Source organism: Dermochelys coriacea, chromosome 5 (assembly GCF_009764565.3).
Source record: "Dermochelys coriacea isolate rDerCor1 chromosome 5, rDerCor1.pri.v4, whole genome shotgun sequence".
Taxonomy (NCBI): Eukaryota; Metazoa; Chordata; order Testudines; family Dermochelyidae; genus Dermochelys; species Dermochelys coriacea.
Window position 1 is genome coordinate 20,413,088 of NC_050072.1, and position 26,068 is coordinate 20,439,155.

At 40.7% G+C, this 26,068-nt stretch overlaps 1 protein-coding gene across 5 annotated transcripts in view; it reads left to right on the plus strand.

Annotated features, from left to right (window-relative positions):
* The first annotated feature begins 5,338 nt into the window (after positions 1 to 5,338).
* WDR7 (WD repeat domain 7) overlaps positions 5,339 to 26,068 on the plus strand; it is a 376,297-nt gene continuing 355,567 nt past the window's right edge. For 2 of the 5 annotated variants that reach the window (XM_038402295.2, XM_043515277.1), the window contains exon 1: positions 5,481 to 5,744. The gene's annotated coding sequence lies outside the window, so the exon portion shown is untranslated. Of the gene's footprint in view, positions 5,745 to 14,169; positions 14,307 to 26,068 lie in introns of those variants that run through there. The other 3 variants (XM_038402296.2, XM_043515275.1, XM_043515276.1) reach the window with 3 other exon arrangements.

Below are 26,068 nucleotides of genomic sequence, written 5' to 3' on the forward strand. Positions count from 1 at the left end.
TTTCCCCACATTTATGACAGAGTTTCGTGAAGGCAACACATGGTTTGGGACCATACTATGATCCACACCTCCCACATTACCATGTGTACCCAGTGGTTTTCACAGTGAGGGGTTTCATTCTTTGATTCGACCTATTCTGCCTATATTCTTTTATACATAATACAAGGATAACCCCTTCTAGAGCTGTGGTTCTCAACCTTTCCAGACTACACTACCCCTTTCAGGAGTCTGATTTGCCATGTGTACCCCAAGTTTCATCCCACCTTTTGCTTACAAAATCAGATATAAAAATACAAAGTGTCACAGCACACTACTACTGAAAAATTGCTTTCTTGTTTTGTCTATATTAAATTTTAGTTTGTACTGACTTTGCTAGTGCTTTTTATTTAGCCTGTTGTAAAACTAGGCAAATATCTAGATGAGTTGATGTACTCCCTGGAAGACCTCTGTGAGCCTTCTCAAGGTAAGTTGACAATCACTCTAGTGAATTCAGCTTTTTGGCTTGTGCTTTCACAGTTTCTGCTGCCCTACATATTTGGAGAGCTTTTTCTAAAGTTAAGGCTCCTTCATAGAGTAGTCTGTCTCTTAACACATTGTCTTTCATGCCATCAATGATTCTATCTCTGACCAGAGAATTTGTCAGCTCATCAAAGTCACAGATTTGACTGATTTTCCTTAAATCTCTGACATATTGCTCGGAGTCAAAGTCTCGGTGCTCTGGAACCACTCTGAATGAAGTCAGATAGGACCCTATCGCAGTGTGTCTCCCCTCAGGGCACACACTCATTAGGGCAAGCCTCCTTGGCTTCAGCACCTGTTGGGGCTGACCTTGGAGTGTTCAGCACTCCTGTTCACACAGTGAGCTCTCTGCAATAAGTCCACTTGAATGGGACACCTGGGGAAGCCTTACATGGCCCCCAAAGGGGCCATGCATCCCAACTCTATAGTCAACAGTGACTCTCCGCCAGGTTGGAAAACAGAAGGTTTGTTAGTCATTGGGAACACAGCGTAGAACAGATCTTGTTAGCACAGAAATTAGGAACATTCACAAAGACCATCCTGGGGTGGGGGGGAATCCAGAGCCCTGGACTCCTTGCCACTTGAGTCCCCAAACAGCAGACTGACCAGCTTTCAGCAGCCCACCCTCAATCACACCTAGCTGTCCCACCTTCATCCCTTTGTCTCTTTCTTGGGTAAACAGGTCACTTCGCCTCCACCTCTCTCTGTGTTCTCCAACATCTCCAACTGGCTGTTGCAGAGGATGGCCACTGGTTGCCAGGACACAGAGTGTCAGCCATTGTCTGGGCCCAGGCAGCCAGATGGCAGGACTCCTGCCCTCTAGGAGTCTTTTTAACAATCATACACCCTTCTACCACAACCTAGATATTTAAGTAACACATAGGGGAAATTGAGGCACAAGTATTCAGACAAAACATTAAGAACATTCCCACTTTGTCACAGGTGTCATCAGTTTTTTGCATGCATGTAAAAAAATTGTCTCTCTCAAAGTTTTCATTCCTTTTTGGCATGCAACGTTCCTCAAATTTAGTCAGTATTTTACTTAATTTCATGTTTTCACCTTCTTCAATATCTTCAGTATCACTCAGCACAACTGCATGTGGAGCCTCACACCCAGCTAGATTGCATGAATGCTCCCAGAGTCACTCATGAATCACACAGAGAAAGGCACCAGCCAAATCCTCCCAGCTCCCAGCCTTGTACCTTGGTTCATCTCTTCATCAATGGAAAGTGAATATACACCAACCTTTGTAAACCTGAGCAAACAGCCTTACCAAATGCTTCAGGCAAATACACCAGTGAAGATAAACTATTAAAACAAATTTATTGACTTCAAAAGATAGATTTTAAGTTATTATAAGTGATTTAAGTGATTTTAAGTAATTTAAGTGATTATAAGGGAAAAAAGCATCAGGAGAGGCATTTCCAGTAGGGATAAGGAGGTTTTAGTACCGTTATACAAGGCACTGGTGAGACCTCACCTAGAATACTGTGTGCAGTTCTGGTCTCCCATGTTTAAAAAGGATGAATTCAAACTGGAGCAGGTACAGAGAAGGGCTACTAGGATGATCCGAGGAATGGAAAACTTGTCTTATGAAAGGAGACTTAAGGAGCTGGGCTTGTTTAGCCTAACTAAAAGAAGGTTGAGGGGAGATATGATTGCTCTCTATAAATATATCAGAGGGATAAATATAGGAGAGGGAGAGGAATTATTTCAGCTCAGCACCAATGTGGACACAAGAACAAATGGGTATAAACTGGCCACCAGGAAGTTTAGACTTGAAATCAGACGAAGGTTTTTAACCATCAGAGGAGTGAAGTTTTGGAATAACCTTCCAAGGGAAGCAGTGGGGGCAAAAGATCTATCTGGTTTTAAGATTCTACTCGATAAGTTTATGGAGGAGATGGTATGATGGGAAAATGGGATTTTGGTAAGTAATTGATCTTTAAATATTCAGGGTAAATAGGCCAAATCCCCTGAGATGGGATATTAGATGGATGGGATCTGATTTACTATAGAAAACTCTTTCCTGGGTATCTGGCTGGTGAATCTTGCCCATGTGCTCAGGGTTTGGCTGATTGCCATGTTTGGGGTCGGGAGGGAGTTTTCCTCCAGGGCAGATTGGAGAGGCCCTGGAGGTTTTTTTGCCTTCCTCTGTAGCATGGGGCATGGTTGACTGGAGGGAGGCTTCTCTGCTCCTTGAAGTTTTGAACCATGATTTGAGGACTTCAATAGCTCAGACATGGGTGAGGTTTTTCATAGGAGTGGGTGGGTGACATTCTGTGGCCTGCGCTGTGCAGGAGGTCGGACTAGATGATCAGAGTGGTCCCTTCTGACCTTAGTATCTATGAATCTATGAATCTAAGTAAGAGTTAGTTACCAAAAGAAAAGAAAATATAAGCACGCAGTCTAAACTCTCAACCCTATCAGACTGGGAAACATCTAGATTAAGCAGTTTTTCTCACCCCACTGAATATTGCAGTCCTTAATATACAGGTTTGTCCCTTAAACCTGGGCCAGTCTTCTCTGTTGGGGTCTTCAGTCTTCTGAGTGTCTTTGTTGCTTGCAGCATAGGTGGGGGAGAGGAGAAAAGGCCAAGCATAGGACCCCTGTGTTCTGTTTTATACCCTCAGACAGATGAGCTTGGAGAACACAAGTCCAAGCATGTCTGGTGGGCATTGTTGAATCCCTAGGCAAGGTTGAGCAATTCCCCTTGTGTGGCCTTTTGCAGGTGAGTCATTGAATTGTAGCTCCCATGCTGGACAATGCCTGTTAATGGTTGTTTGACACCCATCCGGGTGTTGGTTACTTTCCTTGGCATTGTCTCTGGAGAGCTAGTATCTGGATGCTTTCCAACCCACAGCATATTTTAGTGACAACCCTACAACACAATTCTCATAACTTCAAAATCATTAATGATACACGTATTTTGATAGAACAGTGACTTTCAGCAGATCATAACCTTTCCCCTGATAACTCACGTGGCCTTCTTTATATGCAATATCACGATTATATATAAACGAGGAATTTGAGGGTAAATGCCCCCCCCCCAAGATACAGAGTGTCAGAATGGACTTTGGAACTTGGTCAGCCCTGTCACTAGGAACATATGGTAAGGATTTTACCTTGAACCAAGTCTAGTTTGTTAAGTGTTAGCTACTAGAGAGCATTTTATCTTCATTTCTCTTGTAACCGTTTCTGACTTTAATACCTTATAATTCTACTCACTTAAAATCTCTCTCTTTGTAGTTAAATAAACGTTTTATTTTTGAATCAGAACTAATCCCAGTGTTATGTTTAAGCTGAACTGAGTACCTCCACTCAAATATCCACTTGAATACTGACCCCTTAAAAGGGAACCTCTAATATTAGAACTGTCCAGGAGAGGGACGAACAATGCAGAACAAATGTTTTTGGGAAAATTCAGGACTGGGAGAGTGTTGGGGTCACTCTGCAAGTGGTAATCAAGGCTGGTGGAAGCCAGAGTGTGACCAGAGTGCTGCTGACAGGCAATAATTATACAGACACCAAGGTGTGACCTGAATGCTGTTTGTGAGCGGCCCAGTTTGGGAACTTTAGCAGCAAAGCATTGTGAGGCACCCAAAGTTGCAGGGCAGGTGGTGACACAACCCCTCACTAGTCTGAATTGCACTTTGGAATGTGACAACCACCAGTTTTATTTCATGCTCAATTTACAATCATTAAGTACTCTTATAGGTACTGTCTTATGGGTTATAAAAATAACTTTAAGGTAGCTCTTTAGATTTTTGCAAAGATTAATTTATTAGTTCCTACATCTCTGTTAAGTAGCAAATATGCCCCCCAAAAAAACTGAGTTAGGGAAGTTACTTGGTACTATCATCATGCTCCCATACTCTCTAATAAGTATCTTCTCCATACGTACTTTAACAAACACATATTCTTCATAAATAAACTACAATACCCTACAAAGTAGGTACTCCCCACATGGGTGGGCACTCTGTACTAACTCTCCAGTGTTGAGAGCTTGTCTGCACTTGAAAATTTACTGAACTAGCTCTTGTGGAATAATTATTAGTTATTCTGCAATATTTATTAGTTCACAGATTCCAAGGCCAGAAGGGACCCTTGTAATCATCAAGTCTGATCGGCTACATAACACAGGAAATAGATCTCTTCCCCCACCCACCCTCCCTCCCAATTCTTAATGTTTTATAAAAACATCCAACCGTGATTTAAAAACGGTCAGTGACGGCGAAACCACCGCCACCCTCGATAAATTATTCCAATAGTTAATTACTGTCACCATGAAAAATTTACACCTTATCGCCAGTCTGAATTTGTCTAGCTCCAGCGTCCAGCCACCGGAGCGTGTGATCCCTTCCCGTGCCAGACTGAAGAGCCTATTATCAAACCCTGGTTTATTTATAGGTTTCAGAGTAGCAGCCGTGTTAGTCTGTATTCGCAAAAAGAAAAGGAGTACTTGTGGCACCTTAGAGACTAACAAATTTATTAGAGCATAAGCTTTCGTGAGCTACAGCTCACTGCATCGGATGCATTTGGTGGAAAAAAACCACCACATTTTTTCCACCAAATGCATCCGATGAAGTGAGCTGTAGCTCACGAAAGCTTATGCTCTAATAAATTTGTTAGTCTCTAAGGTGCCACAAGTCCTCCTTTTCGTTTATTTATGATTGCGATTAGCTATTCCAGAGGAACTCCCGGCGGAGATACTCTGAGATACAAGGACCTTTTCCTGATTTAGCTTGGCCCATGACTAGGTTGCTAGGCCCTGTGAGAACGCAATGACTAAATAATAGAAAGCCCTCCACTGTCATCGTCTCCTGCACCAGGCAGCCCCACTCCGCAGCCTGCCACCCCAGAGGCCTCCCCCTCCCCGAGGCAGGGCGCTCGGGAAGCCGAAGCGCCCCAGCCACACACGGGAAACACCCCACGCAGCACTGCGGCCGGAACGCCCCGCCCGCTCACCCATGGGGGAGGGGGTCACGCCGCTGTGGTCTCCATAGTTACGGCGATTCCTCAGCCTGCCGTCAGTCACGGCGGCGAGGCTTCGCGACACTGGCTGTGGGAGTCGCGGCGGCTGGCAAGAGCTTGTCAGCTGATTTACTGTACCCGAGAGTGGGGCAGAGAGCCCTGGGCAGCCCCATCCCCGCGCGTAGGGGCCAGGGCCGCGCCGCGCCGCGCACCGCACCGACTGCGGCAAGATCGGGTCCTGCCTGGACAGGTGAGTGCCTCGCTTGGGGGGAGGGGTAACTGCCCTAGTCGCATGGGGGGCCCCCACTTCTGTGCAGGGGGCTTTGTCTCCTTCTCCGAGTGTGACCTCCCTCGCCGGGGCTTGGCTCTGCCTGGCACCTCCCCTCCTCGCAGCACGAGCCCCCCTTGGGGCTGGGCTCTGCCTGGCAATCCTGCCCCCCCGCCCCCGCAGCGTGAGCCCAGCTGGGGACGACAACACAGCGGCTGCCTGGCACCCTCCTGCAGCTCGGCTGGGTGTCAGCTGTGTCACTGCAAGGGGTTTGAGTGGGTTGCAGACACTTGCTAACATCCTCTTGGAATTACCCCAGTCAGGGGGTTCAGGATCTGGCTGAGTTGCAGACTCATTGCTGTCACCAGACCTCATTCATTCAGTTAATTGTGTTACAGCTTTCACTTTCCAAACAGTTATATTCCTTTATGAATCAGTACTCTTCTAGAAATGGGGCTCAATAAGAGGTGAGTTTCCATGAGTACCATGGCACAACATGTGGTTACAGTATTGGGAGGGGGATTCTTTTTGCATGTTGGAACATAAGGCCTGTGGAGGGGAAACAGATTTACAAGTGGTACCAGGTTTTATAAAAAGAAAAGGAGGACTTGTGGCACCTTAGAGACTAACAAATTTATTAGAGCATAAGCTTTCGTGAGCTACAGCTCACTTCATCGGATGCATTTGGTGGAAAAAACAGAGGCATCCGATGAAGTGAGCTGTAGCTCACGAAAGCTTATGCTCTAATAAATTTGTTAGTCTCTAAGGTGCCACAAGTCCTCCTTTTCTTTTTGCGAATACAGACTAACACGGCTGCTACTCTGAAACAAGTTTTATAGGAGTTGTGGACGCTTTCTATCACCACAAGTATTATAGATAGCACCCTACCAAATTCCATTTTGGTCAATTTCATGGACAGGGGTTTTTAAAATTTGTCAATTTCAGGTTTTCAGTTTATGTCTGAAATTTCACCGTTTAGTAACCCTGGGGGTCCCGACCCAAAAGGCAGGCATCATGGGGGGATTGCAAGGCCATTGTAGGCGGGTCGTGGGATTGCCACCTGTACTTCTGCCTGGCTGCTGGCAGGGGTGTTGCCTTCAGAGCTGGGCAACGAGAGAGGAAGGCTGCTGACCGGGAGCCCAGCTCTAAAACCAGCACCACCACCACCAGTAGCGCAGAAGTGAGGATCGCAGAGTATGGTAGGAGTGGAGTACCATATGTCCGTTTTTCCCAGCAGTCTCCTGCCTCACGGGGGTGGAGGTAACAGCTCGAACCGCGGAGCTTCCTGCAGCTGGGGGAGATTCTGGAGGTGGGTCTGACCCATCACAGGAGTAGCCCCTTCAGGAGAAGAGGAATTCTTGTCTATCCCCATCTGGGACTAGCAGTTGGAGCTTAGGGCCCCAACTAGGTGCCAGATTTCATGGTCCACGATGTGGTTTTCACTGCCATGAATTTTGGTAGGGCCCTAATTATAGAATCACTTAATGGGATATGATGGCACCTATTGCTCATTTAAAGCAAACCCCTGTTACAGTGCAGTCTTTAGGAATTAGTAACTTTTGGTAGTGACTTGATGCCAGTCAGGAACTCATTCCTCTCCATCCAGAGTTCAGGATTTCATAGCCATTGTTTTCCTTTATTTACTATTGTTGTGAAAGCAGATGCTTGTATCCACATAGCACTTGGTGGATTTACATGACACTTCATGTGGGTCAGATGTCAGCCAACACAGAGCTCATTGCAGGATTGAGGCCTGTTGTATCTTTTAGAATTTTTTCCTCATGGGAGGAATTTCCCTGTGTGTTAGGACAGGAACATGAACAAGAGGGTGACTGCAAATGATGGCGACTTATTTGCAGACTTAGGATCTATTCCTGTGAAGATTTATGCACGTACTTAATTTGTGCAGGTACGTAACCTAACTGAAGTAAACAGGACTGAAGTTCATAAAGTTAAGCACTTGTATAACTCTTTGCAAGATCAGAAGCTTGGAGTATAGATCTTGCTACAGCAGCACAGCCTCTGACTAGATTAGAAATTAAATGAATTTAGTAAACTGAGTTATGGTAGCACCTTTTGGTCAATGAATGTTGTGATAGCTTTAGATATCACTCATGAATAGAGGGAACCTCCGCTTCTTCCTCCTTCCACAAGTTTCAGGACAGAAAGAAAGATGATAATTGTCATCTTATGTTTGTGTAATACACCCATGTACATTAATTACAGTTTCAGAGTAGCAGCCGTGTTAGTCTGTATTCGCAAAAAGAAAAGGAGTGCTTGTGGCACCTTAGAGACTAACAAATTTATTTGAGCATAAGCTTTCGGGAGCTACAGCTCACTTCATCGGATGCATTCGATGAAGTGAGCTGTAGTTCACGAAAGCTTATGCTCAAATAAATTTGTTAGTCTCTAAAGTGCCACAAGTACTCCTTTTCCATGTACGTTAAGGCACTCTATAGATAACAGTATAGGGTGACTATATGATACAGTACCTTTTGATTTCTAAATTCTCCGAAGTTCTCTAAGAAATTAGTATCTTTAAAAATAACTCCAGATTAGGGAAACATGTATGAGTTGTACAAGAAAAGTCATCATAACATGATCCCTATTGTTTTATGTAATTCCTTTCATAATAGAAGGCAAGATAATCTTAGGAAATAGGAAGGAGTTTTAAATCTAGTTTCATAACTACCTTGAGTAACTTGTACTTCATGTGACACTTTCAATGAGGAAGGTTTTTTGAGAAAAAATGAAAGTGAGATTTTTAAAGTCATCATCAAAGAAAAAAACACCCTTCATTACAGAAATGAGATCCTTTTAAAAGCTGGTTAAAATTAATGCTATGTCAGTGATTTTTAGAAAATGAGAAACTAGAAATAATTCATCTTCTCATACCTTCTACGGTTGCTTGTATGTTCAGCCTTAATCTCATATTAATATTAAAAATTATAGTAGTCTGCATATGTATGACTTTAATAATTCTATTCACTCACTCAGCTGGGGTGAGTAAAATATGCATCTTTAGCTTTTTCATTATTATTGCTATCATGATTAAAGTTTAAGTAGATCTTGTCCGAGCTGCTAATATTTTATGAATGTTTTGCAAGCAAATAAGGTCCTAATTTTAGAAAGTCTATTTATGATTGATTTGGTATTTGTTTGGCAATAGTGTTTAGTGAATTATTATCTTTATTTGTTGTACGGTAGTACATAAGACCCAATCAAGACCCATTGTATTAGGACTATAGAAACAAGTAACAAGAAGACAGTCCCTGCCCTAGAGAGGTCACACCATAGGTTTATGATAAGATGCAATAGGAGCTAAGACAGACAAATGACCCAGGGTGGCATTTGAGAACTGACAAAATGAGAGAACAGTGATATAGATATAGATAGCTAGATATCTAAGAAAACTTAAAACCTTGGCCTTTTTAGATATGAAGTACTCGTAGATGAATTTAATTCCAAGGTTAAGACAAAAATTATCATTTAAATGAGTAAAGGTAGTTAAACTTTCATGCATTCTGTATAGCTTTTTTTTTTTTTTAAATTGCATCTGGATCCTACAAAAATTTAATGGGTATACTCAACTGGACTACTCACACATAAAATTAAGGTTTCAGAGTTGCAGCCGTGTTAGTCTGTATTCACAAAAAGAAAAGGAGTGCTTGTGGCACCTTAGAGACTAACAGATTTATTTGAGCATAAGCTTTCGTGAGTTTGTTAATCTCTAAGGTGCCACAAATACTCCTCTTTTTTTTTTTTTAAACATAAAATTAAGTTCATCTAAGTGTGATGGAGTCGAGCTTTAAATTCATGACACCTAGAATAGAATAGTTTCCTCCCCAGAATGAGGTAATTCATTTTCATTTTTCCAACTGTGATTTTATTAATGTTCCACAGATATTTCAGACTTTTCTGAAATGTTTAGATAGAGAATTAATGAATGTACAGCACACTAAGAGTTTATACTGTACCCATTGCTGTACATTTAAGTGCCTCATCTCAGGTTAGCTACTAAGATTAACTAAGTCTTTTACCTTTAGGGTAATTTTCCAGGCCAATTTAATGCTTGGTCAGCCTGATGAGACTGACAGCCAGGTTGCAATCATTGTATACCCATGCATAGTACCTGGATTGAAACCATCTACTCAGTTTATGTGAGCCCCTACACAGCCTACCAACTTGGGCCAAGTTCAAAATAGTGACATGGTTCCTGATCCTGCAAACAGTTATGAATGTACTTAACCTTACTACCACAACCAGTCCCATTGACTTCAGTTGGCCTACTCACGGTTAAGCATCTGCGCAAGTTAGCAGGTTTAGGGTTTTGGAAGTGAGAGTCTTTGAATCCTGTTGTTAGTCCATAGATACATCAAGTCCTTTTGACAGCTGCTTTAATTTTTTGTCATCAGATGTCCAGAATTGAGCATCGTAAAATGAATAAATTTGCAGTTTATCTCACCAGCTGTTAACTCTTCTCTTCAGTTCCTTCCTCTCTCTCTCTCTCTCTGTGTGTGTGTGTGTGTGTGTGTGTGTGTGTGTGTGTGTGTGTGTGTATCTGAATATCTTTTTGCAAGGTCTGCTTGCTGGCTTCTTGCATGTAAGTAACATCCTGCTGTGCCAGCACAAAAAGAAATTCTCTTTTTGATTGTGCTATAATGTTGTAAAGAAATGGATTTTTAGTTGGAATGAATTGTGCTCTTAGAATTGAGGATTCCTCCTCTTGCTGTTTCTTATAGTTGCAGTAAAGAAAAATTGCCTAAAAAGAATTCGGATTCTTGCAGTGCTTTCTTCACTTGTATTTTGTCTGTGAATCTGTACATCTTAAAACAATATTGAAGTCATGTAGCTGTTATTTGCAATTCAATACATTGAGTGGCTAAAGTACTAGGGAGTAACGGTCATTCCCTATTCCGGTAGAATGTTCTACACTTATCACCTGTCAACCCAGATGATAGTAATAGTCTGTGATATGTGTCACAATGAAGGATCTGTCTTCAAAATCATTTTATTGCACTTAGTATAATGCAATGTATGCACTCTAAAACAGTATTTATTGTGGTGATTCATTTCCACCATTCACACATTTTTAGTTATTTATTTGGATACATATAAAATATATAATTTTATTTTTTTAATTTTAATAAAGTAAGGAAAGCATTTGGCTGCATTTAAATTAGATAAAAGCTGAATGTAAATCATCATCATCATGGCAAATCCCAAAGGGATGTTACCTCCTTGCTGATCAATTGTCACCTAGGTCCTTAATGTGATCTGTCTATTTATTCAATTTATGTCCATCACAGGCAATCTTATTGTGCCACTGAAGGTTTTGGTGACCGCATGATTGGTGGCCATGTAGCAACAGTCTTCAGTAAACATGTTTTGGAATTTGTTGGTCTTCCACCCTAATAATGTCTGTACCAAGAAAGCCTCTGAAACCAAAACAGTGCTGATGGAGGTGGTTGTAGGTTTGACTGAATGCAAATGTATTCTGTAACTGCTGAGAAACTTCAGAAACATTTGAGTTACAACTAATAAATTGATTGGTACTGACTGTAGTTACTGAACAACCAGCATGTGTGGGTGGCATCATCTAGTGGTGAAAACACAGTCCTGGGAGTCGAGGCATCTGGGTTCTATTGCTGATTGCTACAGACTTTCTGTGTGACCTTGGGCAAATTATTGTTTTTGCTTTTAAAAGCATACACTTTTGGCATGGTTCTTGGGTCAGTGCTGATGCCAGTATGATTAATCACAAACAATCTGTGTACTGAAATATGGTCTCAGACCGTAACAGCTCTGAAAAGAAACGTTAGAATTATTAAATAAATGTATATTTAAAAATGTGTGTAATCACCACATATGTTAGTGCAACATAAATCAGAAGGACTCGAAAGAAAACATTACATTCTCTACCAATTGTATTTTTCTCTATTTAGAAAATTCTTATACTTTTTTTTTTTTTTTTTTTGGCATTGTCAGTGAAATTCAAATATGCCTATTTTAGATTTGGTGTCACACAAATACAAAGATGACCACCACCCATGACATCAGCACTGATCTGTGAACTGAATTTTGGGTTTTCAGACTGTTAATAATACTAATATATTTTTTTTTACGTCCACAGCAGCTTTAATACAAGGATTTTAGTGATATTTACAAATATTAATTAAGCCTTATATAATTTTCTAAAATAATCTATATGAAGATAATCCGTCTATTAAAAATGCTTTTCCATTCAATCATGCCTTCCATTTGAGGAGACCAAAGCATTTTACAAACTTTAATGATTTAAGATTAACATTCCAATGAAGTAGGTTATCATTATAACCCCATTTCGAATTGTGGAAACTGACATTTGGGGGGTTCAGTGTATTTCATTTTGCTTTTCTGTTAACCAGATCTATCTTGTGATATTTCAGATTTTGGTGCGTTCCAATGTAGACTTTAGAAGGCATTGGCACACCGTGCACAAGACAGCACGGAAATTGTTATTTAGTATAAGCACGTAGAATAAACCTAAAATATTTTCCATTTTGTAGAAAAACTGAGCCTAGTGTGTTGGTGTTGAGTTCATAGCCAAGGCTAACTATTATTTTGAAAATTAACTCCTGGCTTAAGCCTGCTAAAATGGTGAAAGATTCTTGTGCTTCAGCGCTCCCAAAGCAACTAGTTAGGCTCCCTGCAATTTAAAAGAAAAAAAAGTCAACAAACTTTCTATTTAATTTTAAAATCTCTTGCAGTACAGTACTTTTTAAAAACATATCTTAATCATCTTTCCCATAGTTGTCACAGTCATGTACATGCATATGTAGATGTCCAATCTTAAACACATCCCTCTTCCTATTTGCATCCAGGGCATGGAAATATTACCAGTCATCTAGTATGTACTCCTGGGGGGATTCTGTGCCACTGTGCATGTGCAGAATTAATGTCCTCTGCAGATTTCTTTGCTTCCCTGCAGAAAAATGGTTTTCTGACAGGGAAGACCCAAGAGCGGTCATGCGACCCTCTCCAGCAGTATTTTTCAGGTGCCCAGGGCAGCTGGCAGAGAGCTAAATCACTATGGGGCAGGAGGTGGGACTAGGGAAGACCCGGCTGGTGATTCCTACCCTGTGCCCAGCTCAGCTGCTGGTCTGGGCTGGACCAGGGAGTTCGAGACTTCCTCTTGCCCTGTACAACATCCAGGGCTGGGTCAGACCCACCTCCAGATTTCTATCCCAGCTGCAGGAAGCTCTGCAGACTCTTCCCCCCCCCCCCACACTTCCTGCACCCATCGCTCCTTAGCTGCAGGGGGAGGGATCCCTGTGCAGGGTGCTGCTCCCTGATCTCACCCCCATGCATCTAGACCCCCTCATACCCAGACCCTCCTGACAAGCCTTACCCCCCCTGCACTCAGAACCCCCCCGATGAGCCCCACAACGAGCCACCCGCCTCCCAAATCCCTACCCCATCGAGACCCAACCAGTTGCACCTGGATCCCCACTCCCCCCATTACCATTGCACCCAAAATCGCCCAACAAGCCCCAGTGCATCCACATCCCCTCTGCACCTGCATTCCGCACTGAACCGTCTGCACCCAGATTGCCCCACACAGAACCCTCTCAACTCACACCTGGATCACCCCACACTAAGCCCCTCCACATTTGGATCTTGCATTGCTGAGCCTGCCTCCCACACCTGGTGCACCTGGCATGGAGGAGCAGGGCCCTAGAGTATTTCTGGGGCAGGCCCGGTCCTTGTTCTGTGTAAGGATTGGGTGCAGCCTCACTGCTGAGTCCGCGTCCCGCGGGGCAGGAGAGCTGCACAGTGATCTCCCACTTCTGTGAAGCCAGTGGCTTGTGTTCCCCAATGCCATGCTGGAGTCTCCACATTTATTAGACAAATAAAATTTGCAGAATTTTAAAATAGTCTGCACAGAATTTTAATTTTTTTGGCACAGAATTTTTGAGTTTTTTGGCGCAGGTGTAAATATACAGAGGATTAGCAAGGAGATTTAATGACTAGCACCAAAGATGATGAGTGTCGTTGTCCAGAGGCAATGCACTGGTGAGAAAATCCCCTCCTATCTAGATACTGCGATTCCTATCATGGATTAATTTTTGTTTGGGTGTATTTCTGTTTTGTGTCTGAGAAATGTACCCCGCCTCAGCATTCATTGTAGGTTCTCATTTATGGTGAACAGCTCCAGTACCAAAGTTTTGTCTGAACAGACTGTCTGCACTGAAAGTTCTACTGCACCTTGGAGAAGTCATGAGTAGTAAAAAGGTCCAGCAGTTTTTTCACACGCAGGAATCATATCTGTTTGTGCTCGATTCATGTTCAGAAAGTTATCTTCACAATAGTAAGGATTAGGAACTAATTTTATTTTAAACGCAAACTGAGATTCTACAGAGGTTGATGGCACTCATCCCAGGCAAATTGATGAGTGGATTTTTCAAGCCACGATAATGCCGTATCGTAGGATCGAAGAAATTTAGTGCTGGAAGAGATGTTAGCAAGTGATCTAGTCCATCCCCTGCACTGAAGCAGGACCAGGTAAGCCTAGAGTCTAGACCATCACTAAGTGTTTGGCCAACCTGTTCTTAAAAACCTTCAATCATGGGGATTCCACATCTTCCCTTGGCAACCTATTCCTGTACTTAATTGTCTGTATAGTTACTTTTTGCCCATATGTAACCAAAATCTCCCTTGCTGTGTGTAGATTAAGCCAATTCTTCCCAGTCCTACCTTCAGCAAACTTGGGGACCAATTGATCCTTATTCTTTTTGTAACAGCCCTTAACACATTTGAAGACTGTTATTAAGTCCCTCTTCAGTCTTCTTTTCTTAAGACTAAATGTGTCCAGTTTTTTAACCTTTCCTCATAGGTTGATTTTCTAAATCTTTTATCATTTTTGTTGCCTTTCTCTGAACTCTCCTCAATTCATCCACGGATTTCCTAAAGTATAGTGCCCAATACTGGTCATACTACTCCAGCTGAAGTCTTGCCTTTGCTGAGTAGAGCGGAATAATTACCTCCCATGTCTTACCTATAATGCTTCTTTAATACTCTCTCTGAAGAGTGTCACCCTTTCTCGCAATTGCATCACATTGTTGGCTGATGTTCAATTTGTGATCCACTATAATCCCCAGATCCTTTTCTGTGGTAATACTGTATAGTCAGTTCTTTCCCATTTTGTATTTGTGCATTTGATTTTTCCTTGTAAGTGTAGTTCTTTATGTTTATCTTTTTTATTTAATTTCATCTTCTTGATTTCAGACCAATTCTCAAATTTATCAAGGTGATTTTGAATTCTGATCCTGTCCTCCAAATCAATCCCTCTCAGCTTGATGCCATCCACAAATTTTGTAAGCATGCTTTCCATTCCATTATCTGAATCCTTAATGAAAATATTGAACAGTATCAGACCCAGGACAGACCCTGCGGGACTCTAATAGATGCGTTCTTCCCATTTGACAACAAACCATTGATAACTATTCTTTGAATATAGTCTTTCTACCAGTTGTGCACCCACCTTTTAGTAATTTCATCTATACCACACTTCCCTAGTTTGTTTTTCAACTGAAGGAATTAAAAGCATGTGCAAAATTTGAAAATCAGTAAAGGCAATATATCTGACACATTAGTGTCATATTCAGTTCTATAGTTTACATTCTTGAGACATGGGAAAGAGTGATGGACTCATTAAGGATAGGCTTTTGACTCATCTTAGATTTATTATGCTGAAGAATCTTGCTCAGGTGATGATCTCAGTTATTCTTTAGTATACCAACTTGCTTGGTTTGGTGGTGACTTATATCACCTAATGTGTAAAATAGTAAATTAAAGTGTCCCACCCTTGAGTCAGTCATAAATATCCAGTTTCTTAAAACTCTCAACCTTGTTCTTTGGTTTTCTGTTGAGAGGCCTCTAGACTCAATTGATCCACTTGATATATCTTGTTGAGAATGAAAATGCAATTTAGTTTAGAGAGGACTCTGGCTTGTATAAAAGAGGTTTATATAAGATTTTTTTTTAATCCCAAATTTCAGGGAGCACACCTTGTTTCAGAAATGCATGGATTACAATAACTTTGCTCAAATAGGAATTTAACTCAGATCCTATCTATCTATCTTTCCAACTATCAGTCATAAATTTGTGCACCAGAAAGTAATTTGAAATAATATTCCAGATTAATGCATTTGATCTCCTAAATTTTGACTCTCATTTGAGTTTAAAATTTGTTATTTAGTAGTGATTTTTCCAGCTGCAGAATGCATAGTAAAAATGTTTTAAAAACATTGTATTTGTTTAAAATGATTACCTGACATTTTGGACACTCTCTTGTAATTTAAGGAGTTACTTTCTCACTGACTAAATATGAACGTAAACTTGGTAATGTAAGACTTCTTGTGTGTGCATATTAGTTTGTGGCAGAGATGCTCTTAAATCCTGAGCTGCTAACACTGATGATTTTATCAGTTTTCTTTTACTATAGAAAACAGAATTGAAACTCTGTTAATAAATGTGTGTGCAAAATATTTGTGTATATTATGGAGACATCAGTAACTGCTGCTTCTTAAGATGGCATTGAGCCTGTCACTTGTAGTTTTCCACACTTCAGTGATTGAACTTAGGCCTGGTCTACACTGGAGGGGGAGGATCCATCTAAGTTACGCAACTTCGGCTACGTGAATAACATAGCTGAAGTTGACATACTTAGATCTACTCACCGTGGTGTCTTCACTGCAGTGAGTTGACTGCTGCCACTTCCCTGTCGATTCTGCCTGTGCTTCTCGCTCCGGTAGAGTACCGGAGTCAATGGGAGAGCGGCCGGCGGTTGATTTATCGTGTCTAGACTAGAAACAATAAATCAACCCCCCGCTGGATTGATCGCTATCTGCCGATCCGGCGGGTAGTATAGACAAAGTTTCCAAAATTGGCACAATAACACTCAAGAGGACAACTGGGTTTCGTATGTCTTTTTTTCCCCCTTAAGTGTTTACTGATTTTTTTTTTTTTTTTTTTTTTTGTGAAACTCCCTTTTAAAAATGTTTGTTTTTTCACACTTTCCTTTAGCTCACCATACATAGCACCCTAAGTGGGTAAGTGAAGTTTGGAATTTATGGCAACTGTGCTTATGTGGACACAGCAATTAAAAAACCACAGCTGGCCTGTGCCAGCTGACTTGCTCTCACAGGGCTCAGGCTAAAGGGCTGTTTAATTGTGCTGTAGACATTTGGGGTCGGTCTGCAGCTCGAGCCCTGGGACCCTCCCAGATTGAGCTCCAGCATCTATACTGCAGTTAAACAGCCACTTAGCCCAAGCCCCATGAGCCTGGGTTTTAATTGCAATGTACACTTACCCTTACACATGCTTTTCATAATATTTTGGACGTAGCTACTTAATTAAACATACACAGTTATTGCTCTTATTCAGGATTAATGTTTGAACTATGCAAAGATTAGCTAGTGGAAATGTGCAGATCCATCAGATACCCGAGTTATGGACAAACACAATTTAAAAAAAATCATTTTCTCTTGACATTTTTTCAAGATAGCTGTATTCTGCATTCACCCTGGTGAGGCAGGTGGGCTGCAGGACGTATAAGGGTGGACCATTAGGAAGAGATGGAGCATGAGGGGGAGAGTGAAGATTTGTGTAGGATGGGAAACAGAAGGATGATAGACCCAGTCTTAAAGGGGACATGATGGGCTGAGTGGGCTTTGGGGAGATGCGTGGCAGGTAGCAGGATTGTACAGAGGGCCAGGAGGAGAGGAGTGCCTGGAGACATTGGTGGGGGGAAGCAAAGGGAAGTATGCAAGAGGAAAAAGGGATGGGAGAGGTGGGGACAGAAGAAAGGGGTGTGGCACTCCACTATTGACAAGTCTCTTATGATTCATCAGAATAAAGATCCTCTTTCTTTGCTTCTCCCTTACACAGGCCTCTCCCAACTCAAACACCAATTCTTCCTTCATACTGCCCTCCACATAATGCTGTTTCTCTCTCACACTCACACTCACACACACACACACACACACGGTGATTTGAAGGTGAACTGCAAAGTAGGTTAAACATATCGGAATGGAGAGTAAAGTACATGATGTATTAAAACAGCCTTTTTTTTCCTTCAGATTTTTCTGTTTGTGTTTTTCCAGTAGTAAAATAGGTCTTCGGCAATTTTAAAGTTCCTGCAATGTAATTCATCCCATCTTAATTCAGTGAATTAAACTAAACCAAATTAATGCCACTTTAATTCTGAATTAAGCTAAACCAAAAATTCAGTGAATAAGGTAAACTGAAGTTAGGCTACTTTAATTCTGAATGAGTGTGTCCACTCTGGGGTTTAATTCAGTTTAGGTAATCTACCTTAAATTCACACCTATAGTTAATTTGGATGAACTTTCCTGAATGTCATGCAAGGAAACCTTTAGGGTGGAAGAGATACAGCTCACTTTTAGGCATCCAACTTTAATGCCACATTCTAGGTCCTCCATAAAATTGCCAGAGTCCTCCAGAGAAGAAGTACTGACAACTAACATGTGATACTGCATTATGTAATTATTCATTCCCTTCTGCTTTTTGATCATTTGTTAGTAGATACGTTTGTCTGCTACTGTAGCTTGCAGTTCATTGATGTAAAAATATTGATTGCTTACTGACATTAAATGTGGGTTGTTTTTTTTAACAAGAGATGTATTTGGTATTCAGTAATGATAGAGAAGCTGTACCCATCGTAGCCCAACTTGTTCATCTGTTAACATGAGCCGGTGGTGTTTCCTGAAAATGAAGTTTTTAATGAAGGCATTGAGATACCATAATAAAAAACTAGAAGAAAACAGGTAGTTATGGAGAATAATCTGTTTCTTTTTTTAAAGGATTTCATCTTTAAACAGTCTGAGGGTTTGCAGTGTTGTGTTTAGGTACAAAGTTCTGAAATTTAAATACCTTTTCCACTAAAAGTATAAAAATAGACCATTTTTATTTTGCTGTTTATGCCTATATTTTTCAAGAAATTTCCTACATTTTGCAGGATATTTCCTTTGTTTGTTTGTTTGTTTTGTTTTTCTATAAGGTGTTTGGATGTGAAAATGTTCTAAGTCTTTATGTGTTTGTAAATATTTTTCTGAAACCTTGAGACTTGTGAAATTCATAGTTAATATGTAATGTAGGTCAGTTAAGTTTTATAAATTAGTTGATTAAAACATTTAACTTTGACTTGTGTGGAAAAATTGCAGAGGAGAAGAAATGAAGCTTGTGTTTTAATAGAGAAACATCTGCATTAACTTTGAAAATATTGGCATTGGCATCTGGAAGGTGATGTAAAATTGAGTTATTACAAATTAAGAATATGCTACTGTTAGTTTCCTGGGATATAAGCAGTAGGAAATAAAAAGTCATGTGTACAAAGTATTTTCCATAGTGCATATTGAGATTCACTATTCTATGTATTTAGTGATGGATTGCCATTTTGTCATTTTTCTTCAAAACTATAAACAGTTAGTTTACATTCCCGGTGAGGTATCACTTAATTGTGATTAACAAGTACGGATGCTGGGTTATTGTAGTGAAATTAATAGTTTAAGTATTTGTTGTTGAGACCATATTTTTCCTAATCATAGAGGTGAAAAGAATGGCACATATGTTTGTATGTATGAAAGAGTGCAAGGGTAATGCCTTGTTTTCAATATTAACTCTAGCTCATCTTGCCACACCCATTATACAAGTGCTATGGCTGGAGGAGTGAATTTTTGGGAGGCAGATAAGGAAGAGCGCTTTGGGAAAGTGAGGCTCTAGTCCAGATGTTGTAGGACTGGATTAAGTCCTGCGCTAACTTTTTCTCTTCTGTTGCTGATAAACTCTTTACTTTTTCTTCTTATAAACACTAAGCCTTGAAAAGACCTTGCTGTCTGCAATTTTTTTTAAGACATTCCACTAGTTTACAAAGCGGTCAGGATGATTTATTCAGTGTTGTAGCCATGTTGGTCCCAGGATATCAGTGAGACAGGGTGGGTAAGGCAATATCGTTTATTGGACTATGATATTCAATTTTTATTATCGTGGTGTAGGTGGACAAATCCACCACTTTTGCTTTAGTTTTAGATACAGTTGTGGTTAAAATTTTTGTGTACATGTTGCTTTGAAAATCTATTTTATTAACAAAATTTTGCTAATATGCTTTAGCTAAAGTATTTATGAAATATCACAACTTTTCAATAATGTACTGTTCTGATTAGAAGGTAACCGTATATGGGTTTTTAAATTATTTTTTCTTGCCTGTATTACAATTCAATTATTGGGAACAGTCAGGAAGGGAACAATTGATCTGGCATTGCATAACAATCAACAATAAATTTTCAGGTTTCAGAGTAGCAGCCGTGTTAGTCTGTATTCGCAAAAAGAAAAGGAGTACTTGTGGCACCTTAGAGACTAACAAATTTATTTGAGCATAAGCTTTCGGCTCACGAAAGCTTATGCTCAAATAAATTTGTTAGTCTCTAAGGTGCCACAAGTACTCCTTTTCTTTTTGCGAATAAATTTTCAGGCATATTGCTGCAGAAACTCATTCTGATGTAATTTGATCAGTATTGTAGTTACCACTATCTACCTTGGTTCTGCACTATTCTTGTTTGTTAAATCATAGTTCTTTATAAATGTAGTCTAATCAAATACAAGATGCAGGCTGCCACAAATTGATTATCCACAGTAAGTGACAGCTCATGTTACTCACTTGGCTTGGGCTTTGTGGAAAAAAATTAGTATCTCTGCTGCTTTACGGACTTTGCCATTTGGTAGCTATGATGTATTCTTCAGTAATTTTCCAGAACCATGCTATTCTCACTGTGAGTGTTTTCTGTGTTTCTGTATATTCAAAATTGTACCCATTGCACATTATCCATTAAAAATATGCTACATTATAGTGTTGGGCGTCGCTGGCTGCATACATTGTTATTTATGGTGTTAAATAACTGTAGGCAACACTTTGCAAAACACACACAGAGTTTCCTCCCTGAAGCATTTGCATGGTAACTTCAGTTTGTGGGATAGCACTGTTAAGCCAAGAGATGTTGAAGGCCAAGATGAGCTTAATGTAATACTGTATAGGAAACCTGAAGGAAACAAATGTTTTGAAGAGGGAAGGTTTCTTGGCATACAAAAGGTGATTCCAAACACCAGGATGGTATAAAAGCCAGGATTTTGGGGGACGAGACAAAAGGCCAGATTCGAACATAAGAACGGCCATATTGGGTCAGATCAAAGATCCACTGAGCCCAGTATCCTGTCTTCTGACAGGTTTCAGAGTAGCAGCCGTGTTAGTCTGTATTCGCAAAAAGAAAAGGAGTGCTTGTGGCACCTTAGAGACTAACAAATTTATTTGAGCATAAGCTTTTGTGAGCTACAGCTGGCAGTGGTCAATGCCAGGTTCCCCAAAGGGAATGAATAGAACAGGTAATCGTCAAGTGATCTATCACCTGGCACCCATTCCCAGCTTCTGGCAAACAGAGGCTAGGGACACCATCCCTGCCTGTCCTAGGTAATATCCATTGATGGATGTATCCTCCATGAATTTATCTAATTCTTTTTTGAACTCTGTTATAGTCTTAGCCTTCACAACATCCTCTGGCAAGGAGTTCCACAGGTCGGCTGTGCATTGTGTGGAAAAAATACTTCCTTTTGTTTCTTTTAAACCTGCTGCCTATTAATTTCTTATGGTGGTCCCTAATTCTTGTGTTCTGAGAAGGAGTAAATAACACTTCCTTATTTACTTTCTCCACACCAGTCATGATTTTATAGACCTCTATCATATTCCCCCTTAGTCGTCTCTTTTCCAAGCTGAAAAGTCCCAGTCCTATTAATCTCTCCTCATACGATCAGCACGGGAGTTTTAACCTGCTCCGTTTCTGACCTGGGCTAGTTCACCCCTCCTTAGGCAACCTGGTGACCCCAAGCTTCCCAAGTAACTGGGATTACAGACACAAACCACGGTGCCTAGCTTGTGTAAGCAAGATGTATGGAATTGTATCTGCATATGCCAGTTCTGAATTTGGTTCAATGGGAATAATTAAGAGGAGAAAGGCAATAAACCTCAAGTAAAATGCTTGCAGATGGGGTTGAGGATGAAATTCTCTATGGGCTAACTTCTCTATTTGAGCAATTTTATTTTTTTTTAATTTTGTCAGTTTAGAAGCAAAGTGGGAGGTATGTGTGTTGTTTGTTTTTCACCTTAATTTGCAGAATGCCTTTTTAGTTCCATTTTACAGTATTTAGTGTTGGAGTTGTTGGGAACAAACAGACTTTGTCATGTGTGTTCACAAGGCTCTTTTCTGTAGTGCACAAGTAGGAATAGTGCATGATTAACTTACTTAGGTTCTATCTGAATTTGACTATGCATCAGCTTTACTCCGGCTGCTTTTCTGGGCTTGGTCTACACTAGCAACTTGTGATGGTATAACTACGTTGCTCAGGGTGTGGAAGATCCACATCCCTGAGTGATGCAGTAATATTGACATAATGCCTGGAGTAGACAGCACTGTGTAGATGGGAGGGCTTCTCCTGTCAATATAGCTGCTGCATCTTGGGGAGGTGGATTACTGATGCTGATGGGAGAATCCCTCCCGTAGGTGTAGTTAGTATATTCACTGAAAATGCTGAAGCTGCGCCACTATAGTAGTTAAGTGTAGACAAGACCTAAGTCAGTTACTTTGTAATTTAGTTGGAGTCTGAGCTCTGATAACATGCTAAAAGATACGTGTGGTGGAGGAAGCTGAAGGAATAGTTAGGGTATGTCTATACTGCCCAAGTTACAGAGCGGCCATGGCAACGCTGTGACATGGACAGTGCAGTCACGCTTTATCGCCAGGGGAGAGCTCTCCCGGCAATAAAATATAACCACCCCGAACGAGGGGTGATAAAGCGCCGTCTGTACCGGTGCTTTTCAGCGCTAAAACTTTTGTCACTCAGGGGGGTGTTTTTTCCTAGGTCCTAGGAGGAACAGTGTTTTTAATTACCCATAAAGCGTCATGCACATCTACATAACAGTATGCAGGAGGAATGGCATTTCCACATGCTAACACAGTCCTTTTCTCCACCCCATACAGAGATATTTAGCTGTTTCAGTTTTGAACATAGTGTTGAGACTTGCACAGGTACATTTGATACCAAAATGAGAGATGTATGAAAGACTGTGCCCTGTTTGTTACATTTCTCTGAATTGTTAGCAAATAAAAGGAGACGAAATGGATCTTTTTGTGGATGCTTTTATAAATTGGACTGGCACCTTATAAAATGATGTGGGGTAATTTTAAGTATCAACATTTTTATTTATTAAATGCAAAATACATTACTAAGGTATTTTAAGCTAAGCAAGTTAGTTGGAAAGTGCAGGAAAATCTTGGGTATATAGTTTACTTTTACTCTGTGTACAGATTTCCTCATGCTTGATTGGCATAAACATGTTCCATGCCAAAGGGGAGATATGTAGTTTAGATAGCAGAGGATTGATATAAACAGAAGTTATTAGAATCAAATTGACAAGCTCTGCATAAGCAGACTTTCACTATGACTGATTCATGTATTATAAACAGTCAAAGTAGATATAAAAACATCACATAAATGATTAATAAACTTTTTAGAGTGCTAAAGAAAAAATATCTCTGTAAGCACAAATGTAATCTTCTGTTATTCATTCTAGTTATGTTTTTTTAATGGTTAGAATTCGAATATCAGAGCATTTTCTACCCTCTAAAACTATGGCGGGGGGACGCAGGCGAAGAGGGGAGATGTGAAGGGGCAGTAGCAGGAGGGGGAAAAAAAACTGATTTCCGGTATCAGGAAATCAATTTTTTTTGTCCAGATGGGGTGTGTCAGCATGTATTTAGCACATTAATAAGATATTAAACTTTGGACACCCCATAATAAATTGGCATTACGTAATAATTCCAATTGGTCAGCAGCCTTGAGGCTATCATAGGAAATCACCATGGACCAGAACTACTCTAATTTACTGAACTATGTCACAAATAGTGCCAGCGTAGCTCAAATGATAATCTTTGTAAAGCACAGTACTTCTCTGAAAAATGACTTTGGAAACCCATAATGCAGTTTTACATACAACATTTATTTGGTTACAAAGTTTAAAAAAAAAAACCCAAACCTGCCAACTTTGCAAATTCAATCGGAGATCTTGGTCTACACCCTTTTGTAATACGGCTAATCAATAATTGTCATGCTTTTTTCTTTCTGGCTTATGCTTCAATACCATTAATAAAGATTCAGTTGATAAAATTCTGCTCTCAATTGCATCTGTGCAACATGTCTCTCTTCACTGGGAGCAGAATTTGGACCTGGAATTATAACTTGGTTAGCAATTATGTTAAAAATGTGCAAGCCAGACTTCGCCTTACTCGCCAATAGCATTGTTGGATCTGCATGGATAACTGGAATAAAAAGCAGTAAAAAAATTGATGGGGGAAAAAAAGAAGGTCTGCAATTCTGGCTCTGAATACACACAGTTCAGCAATTCTGTTGAGTAAGAAAGTGCTGGTTTTTTTTATACTTAACTGTTTTTCAGAATTGAGCCACATTTTATAATAGCTGCTACATATTTGCTGCCTTTTTATAAGAAATTTTTTTCTTTAACGGTATTCTAAGCTAGTACTAAAAATTGCTTCTTTTCCTTTAAAAATTCCATCCTCTTAGAGGAGAGGTAACTTAGCTATACAGTATGTGTTATGGCAACATGGGTAGAAAATTTAGAAAGGCACTGATTACATAACAAGTTAGCTGCTAACTCTCAACTTGCTGCCCATCCAGGCACGAACTCATCATATGCTGCTCTTGGTGGTTCTGAGACCCAAGTTGCATTTATATTATCAAAATTCTCCAGAAATGGTGGAAGTTATAGTGTAGACAGGCACAAGTCTTTTGGGTGTGATGACTGAGGGACGGTCTACATTACATAGTTAGGTCAACGTAAAGCAGCTCATATTGACCTAATTATGACCGTGTCTACACTACAGCCTTGTCCCACTGATGTAACTGTCCTACTGTACTGACATAATAACTCCACCTCCACAAGAGGCGTAGGGCTTATATTAATGTAGGTGGGGTGACTCAGTGTCTGTGTAGACACTTTTCAGAGTAGCAGCCATGTTAGTCTGTATTCGCAAAAAGAAAAGGAGAACTTGTGGCACCTTAGAGACTAACAAATTTATTTGAGCATAAGCTTTCATGAGCTACAGCTCACGTCATCGGATGCATTCCAATGTGTAGACACTGCCGTACATAGGTCCGCTCTTGACTGTCTTGTCAATTTCACGGCAGAAGCAGTGAAATTGGCAAGAAAGCTGGACAGCTAGAGCACCACTTCCCCTGCTCCTCTGGAGAGCTGGATGGCTGGATTGGCTGGGAGGTGGGAGGAAAATGAACCCTGCTCCTGGCTGGGATGTGGAGCAAGAAGCCCAGACGGCTGGACCTCACTCCCAGCTGGGAGCTGAGGCGAGGAGGCTCACCCCTCCCCTGCTACTGACGGGGAAGGGAGAGGTGAGAAGCCCCAGGTGGCTTTCCTGTTCTCCACCAGGTGCTAGGCTATTGCCTCAATTTTATAGCTGGGAGCCATGAAATTGACAAGGCTGCCTGGCTCCCGGTGCGGAGTGGATGCGGACAGCTGGGCTCCTGGCAGGGAGCTGCCAACAGAGCTGAGGAACCAGGCTCTTCTGCTATTTCAGTTTGCTAGGCCATCTTTGAGCGTGTGGCTAACCAGTTACAAAACATACCTAATCTGATTGGGGCTAAATTCGAAATAGTATTTTGGCTTTGAAAAGAAACTTTAAAGTGCTTAAAAGGCTAGCCATATTGTAGAGGGAACCATCTGGCATGTGCTAGAAGGACGGAAACCTCAGTAGGCTTTGTGTTCAAACCAGAAATGAACTTCTCTGAATGTTCAATCCTATTCTATTCTGAGTTTAAATACAAGAAGTGGTGTAAAAAAAAAAAGTAGATAAAGACAATTTTTATTAATCTTGTTTTTGCAGTCCACTGACTCTCCCCCACCCCACCCCTTCCAAACTAAATAATACATCCATTGGTCCAAGTGAAATAGCTACTTTTAGACCTATTCAAACATCTGAGTTTTGGCTAACGGCTCTCTTTCCCCCTCTGCTTTCCAGACCCGGATGAATCTGGCTTTCTGGTTGTCTGATTTTTTTTTTTTTTTTTTTTTTTTAAATCTCTGTTAGCTGACTTTGACTTAGCACCGTTGTCCCAGTTGCTGCAAGGCAGCCATGTTGCCAACTTTGTTGAGTTTTTTTTTTTTTATT